Source organism: Pagrus pagrus (genome assembly GCF_965226575.1).
Source record: "Pagrus pagrus genome assembly, chromosome: 16".
NCBI lineage: Eukaryota > Metazoa > Chordata > Actinopteri > Spariformes > Sparidae > Pagrus > Pagrus pagrus.
In genome coordinates this window covers 28357523-28362144 of record NC_140200.1, presented here as the reverse complement: position 1 = coordinate 28362144, position 4622 = coordinate 28357523, and the positions used below count along the sequence as shown (strand labels likewise).

Genomic DNA, 4622 nt, shown 5'->3' with positions numbered 1-4622 from the left:
GATTGATAGCACGGTCAGGGCTCTCTGAGCCTGTCAACCCATGATTGATTGACAATGACAAACAATAGACCAATTATATGTGTCGATGCTGGTAACACACTGCTAGCCCTCTGTAGCCAATTGGCCGGCCCAATTGGAGGGAATTTAGAGAAGAAAAAAAACCATAGCGGACCGACTGGCCCACATTGGGTCAACGGCCCACCGGGACATGCCCGGTATGCCAGATGGCCAGTCCACCCCTGCCTTGGGCTCTTCATTGTGTTCCTTGAGCTGTTCCTGAGCAGTGTTTGTGGTGGTCAGGGCACATTGTCCTGCTGGGGGGCCACTGCCATCGGGTAGTGTTGTTGTGATGAGGGGGTGTACTTGGTCCACAACAGTGTTTGGATGGGTGGTGCGTGTCAAGTGGCATTCACATGACAGTGGTTTTAATGTTGTGGCTGATCGGTGTATATTTGTCTTATCAATTTACAGCTGCCAGTATTGATGAGGAGGCTTTGAAAAGCCTTAGCCGTGATGACCTGAAGGGTCTTTTTCTTGGCCCTGAGAATTTTCTCAGGAGAAAGAAGCTTTGGGATTTTATCAGTCAAAAGGTAAATACACATTGGAATAACTAATGACATTATTACTATCAAAATTGTCTCATATTATTAATGCTCTTAATTGTCTTTTTTTTTTAATCCCCCACAATTGTAATAGTGTGAAAATACTACTGACCAAGATGCCAACACTTGTAGTGGAAGTGGGATTATACCCTCAACTAGTGCCGTGCCACCATGCCAGCCTCGAGCCTCCACCCCCATATCCCAAACTGCTGACAAAATTATGAAAATGCCAGACCCACCATAGTATGTGGTGTACACAGACTCAGAGTTAGAGATGGTGCGCAGCCAGTACTTTGCATTGCTCCGCAATGGAAAGGGAAAGGATTGCAAGATGTCGAAGGAGCTATGCTGCAGACTTATAAGAAACACTATCACCAGCCTGGTTGCGATCCTGTGTGCTAGTCCCATGGGGAAAGAAGTAAAATACCCCTCCAAACTGGAAATGAAAGTAATGTCACAGAAGATTGTATATTATACCACCCTATGTTACGAGACGCTAGCACAGATATGCCTTGTGTAAGTAATGTTTTTTTCTTCCTTTAATAACCTAAACTGTGGGTGGGACAGCAACAAAAAAAAACAACTTATCAAACAATATTTCACCACAGCTGACCATCTACACCAAAATGTATAAGCCACAATGTCAACGAGGGGCGCAAAAAAGACTCTTCTGCTCAAACAACACAGACAATGAGACAGATGGTGACAGAAGTGGTGACACAAGCGGTTCAAGTGATTACACCATAATTATTGAGAGCAATGATGACCTCAGCGAAGACAGTTTCAATGCAGGTGTGTGCTAAAAGTGGGAAAAAAAGAGTGCTTTCATAGTTATGGTTTCTGTACATCTAAAAAGTTTAAACCTGTACTGAGACTACAATTGCCGCCATCTCATGCGCCAGAGTACATTGTAATGCATGCACAATGTTGGCTATTGGCCTGTGTTTTCCTGTTATTTTGCTTATACTTGTTTACAAATTATTCGATTATTTTCCCCAGGAAAAGCGTCTCCACCGCAGCCACCCCCATGTGTGCCAAGGAAGCCACACAATAGCACCTGGCTTCACCGCTGCCATCTGACTCAGCCTCAGACCCCTTGCCCAAGACTTTGACCACTCCATTAACTGCACCTTGCAGAGGACATTGTTGGTAAGGTTGGTCACCCTTCGCCACCTCTCAGCCTGTTATCTATGATGGTGGTGAGAGATTCAATTGAAATTCATAAGCACATCATATCTTATTTCTCAGGGTCTAAGGTTTTGGATGTTACTGAACAGACTTTTTCTGACTTAAATCAGCTGACACAATCATTGTCAACATTGATGTGAACAATATCAAACAAATTATTATATTTTCCTTACTTCAATTGATTTGACACATTGTTTTATGATCAAGCATCTTAAACTTGCATTTAACGTAGAAGTCATGTATCACAATATAACTTAAGTAAACATTAAGCTGATAAAATGGAATAGGTAATTGACCATGTGAGCCTCAGTGCTCACAGTGAGGGGAAGGAAGGACGAGACAGCGTTGTGTGGTGATCAGACCGTTTATTTATGGCTGTCAGGATGCGTGGCTCAACTTAAAGGTAAAGAGAACACAAAATGAGCAGCCGTCTCTCTGACGGCTGAGGGTCGGGTGCACCTTTCGCCTCTGCTGCCGTCTCCGCTCCGGTCCTCTCTCAGGACCCGGCCTACTGCAAGAGACCAGAACCAGGTTACAAGCGTGCTTATATAGCTGACTGATTACCTGATTCTGTCCGGCTGTCTGAACAACCGGCTGAGCCACTCCTCCCTCTCCTCCAGCAGCCAGCGCCTTAACCACACCCTACTGCCATAGACCATTTCTAAAAAAAATCTGAAACTCCATTAAGAAAATACTGCTCTACTCAAGCTTTCATTGCTTTTTAGACTTTAGGTGATCTGAAGTGTTACCTCTGATAGGTGTACCTTACACTCCTTATGCTAACTGTTTTCCGGTTTTGTCAAACCTAGTGGGGGAAGTGGCGATGCGGTATTTCATTGTTATGCCTGTACTGACTACTACAATTACTTTCTAATATAATTGTGCATTGTATTTTAATCATATACATGAACTGTGATTTCTCTTCTGATGCTGGTGTAAAAGTGTTTACATTGAAACGTCTTTTCCTGATTGTCCTGTTCTAGCTGGCCAGGACAGTCTGAAGATGCAGGCGAGGCACTACAAAACATTGAGCAAAATGTACAAGAAGCCCAACACAAACCCCAACCAAGACCATGTTGCCCATTTTGGACCTTGAGTTTGAGGCCAGGCATGCTTTCATTGATGCAGATGTTACAAAGGAAAAAGACCGACCCATGAAAATCATATCCATGCTTCAAAGACACTCGAAATGTAAGCTTCTTGACTTCCCTCCTTGGTACTCTGTGCATCTGTCTGTGCAGGCTGCCCTGTATTAAGCCTGCTCAGTGGTTGTGATGTGTCTTTCATCTACTGACATTGTTGTGCATCAATCAATCAATCAAAGTAGTGCAGCAAAAATGAGATTGCGTTTCTCCGGGATCCCATAACATGAACACAATAAATACACACAAAATATTACTATAATAATTTAAAACTAAAACTATGACTAAGGCTCATGAAGTGCAGTAGTGCGCATGCTCCAGATCAGCAGTTCAGCAATCTAACAGCTTGTGGAAGGAAGCTGTTGATTAGTCTGTTTGTTCGGCCTTTTAGACTCCGGAACCGTTTTCCTGATGGGAGCAGTTCAAAGAATGTGTGGAGAGGGTGGAAGGGTCCCTGACGATGTTCAGTGCCCTGCTCCTGCAGCGGCTTAGGAAGAGTTCTTGGACAGAGGGGAGGGAAACTCCGATGACCCTCTCAGCTCCTCTAACTATACTATGTGCATGTTCAACAAGAACTCAAAGTTCAGTTTAGTACAGATTAATTTAAATCATTAATTTTCACAGTTCATAAATTTAGAATTTTTAACTAAGTTCACCGTCCCAAACGTGATCTAATTCATGTTCATTTCTTCTGTTCCGACAGTAAATTACAGTATGAGCGCTGTTGTCTATTGATAGTGCTCTTGGTTCAATTCATTAGTTGCAACCTGATAAGTTCATCAAAAAAAGTATGTGTTCAATAAACACACACCCTTTGAAGCAGTTTTGTTGCACAGCGCTGCTTCTCTTTAAACTCTTCACCACATTGTCCTTTTTGCTTTATTCCAGCCAGGCGAGGACCCTGGGCTATACCTGGAGAAGCGGCCTCTCCCCTCTCCAGTGCTGCTTTTTGATGGAACAACCAGCATTGTCACTGTGGGAAAGATGCCTGTGAGCACCCTCCCCCAGGAGGAATTCTGGGAAGGAATGTTGGTATTGATGGCATACTACTACACTCTGCACTTAACAAAACCAAAATGTGTTGCCGCAGTCCTCTCTGTCATTCAAACCGAGGTAATTGGTGATTCCATCCATGATCAAGATGCTACTAGCACATATAAGAAAGCAACAGGTGAATGGAAATCATTTGTTTAAAAATAGGTGAATGAAAAGCAGCATTTTGTCAGGTCTGTTGTGTTTGTTTTTGTTTGCAATGCCTTTCAATAACTTGTTTTGTGCCTGACTTGGCTAGCTACTTGACAAGTTTTCCTTTAGTGTCCTTAGGTTATTTGCCGAAATAACTCACCAGGGTTCCTGCAGATCCTTAAAAGTTCTTTTTTTTTTTTCGAGAGGTCTCAAATTTTATATGGCACTTGAACTGAGACATGTTCGAATACTTTATTACACTGTCGTGTTGCACAAATTAATTTTAATTTTGTTTTTGTCTTGTTCACGTGACAAATCACAGCACTTACAGCAGCATATTATGTGTTTTGATTGCTGTTTGTTTTGCTTTTTTTTAAAAAGTCTTAAATCGTCTTAAATTTGATGTAAAAAAGTGTACAGCAACCTTGACTCACTGTTACTGGTGTACATATCATTATATGTAAGTCTGGTTGTTTTTCTGTGTTCTGTTGTCCCTACCTGCTTC

General features: G+C 42.4%; 2 long non-coding RNA genes across 2 annotated transcripts; both read left to right on the top strand.

The window, feature by feature from the left end:
* Positions 1-501: 501 nt before the first annotated feature.
* Positions 502-1389, top strand: LOC311271709. Its single transcript, XR_014624465.1, has 3 exons — positions 502-590; positions 697-1118; positions 1211-1389. It is a non-coding gene; the product is annotated as an uncharacterized lncRNA (long non-coding RNA).
* A 222-nt stretch (positions 1390-1611) lies between these two features.
* Positions 1612-4243, top strand: LOC311271708. Its single transcript, XR_014624464.1, has 3 exons — positions 1612-1751; positions 2774-2981; positions 3821-4243. It is a non-coding gene; the product is annotated as an uncharacterized lncRNA (long non-coding RNA).
* The last annotated feature ends 379 nt before the right edge of the window (positions 4244-4622 follow it).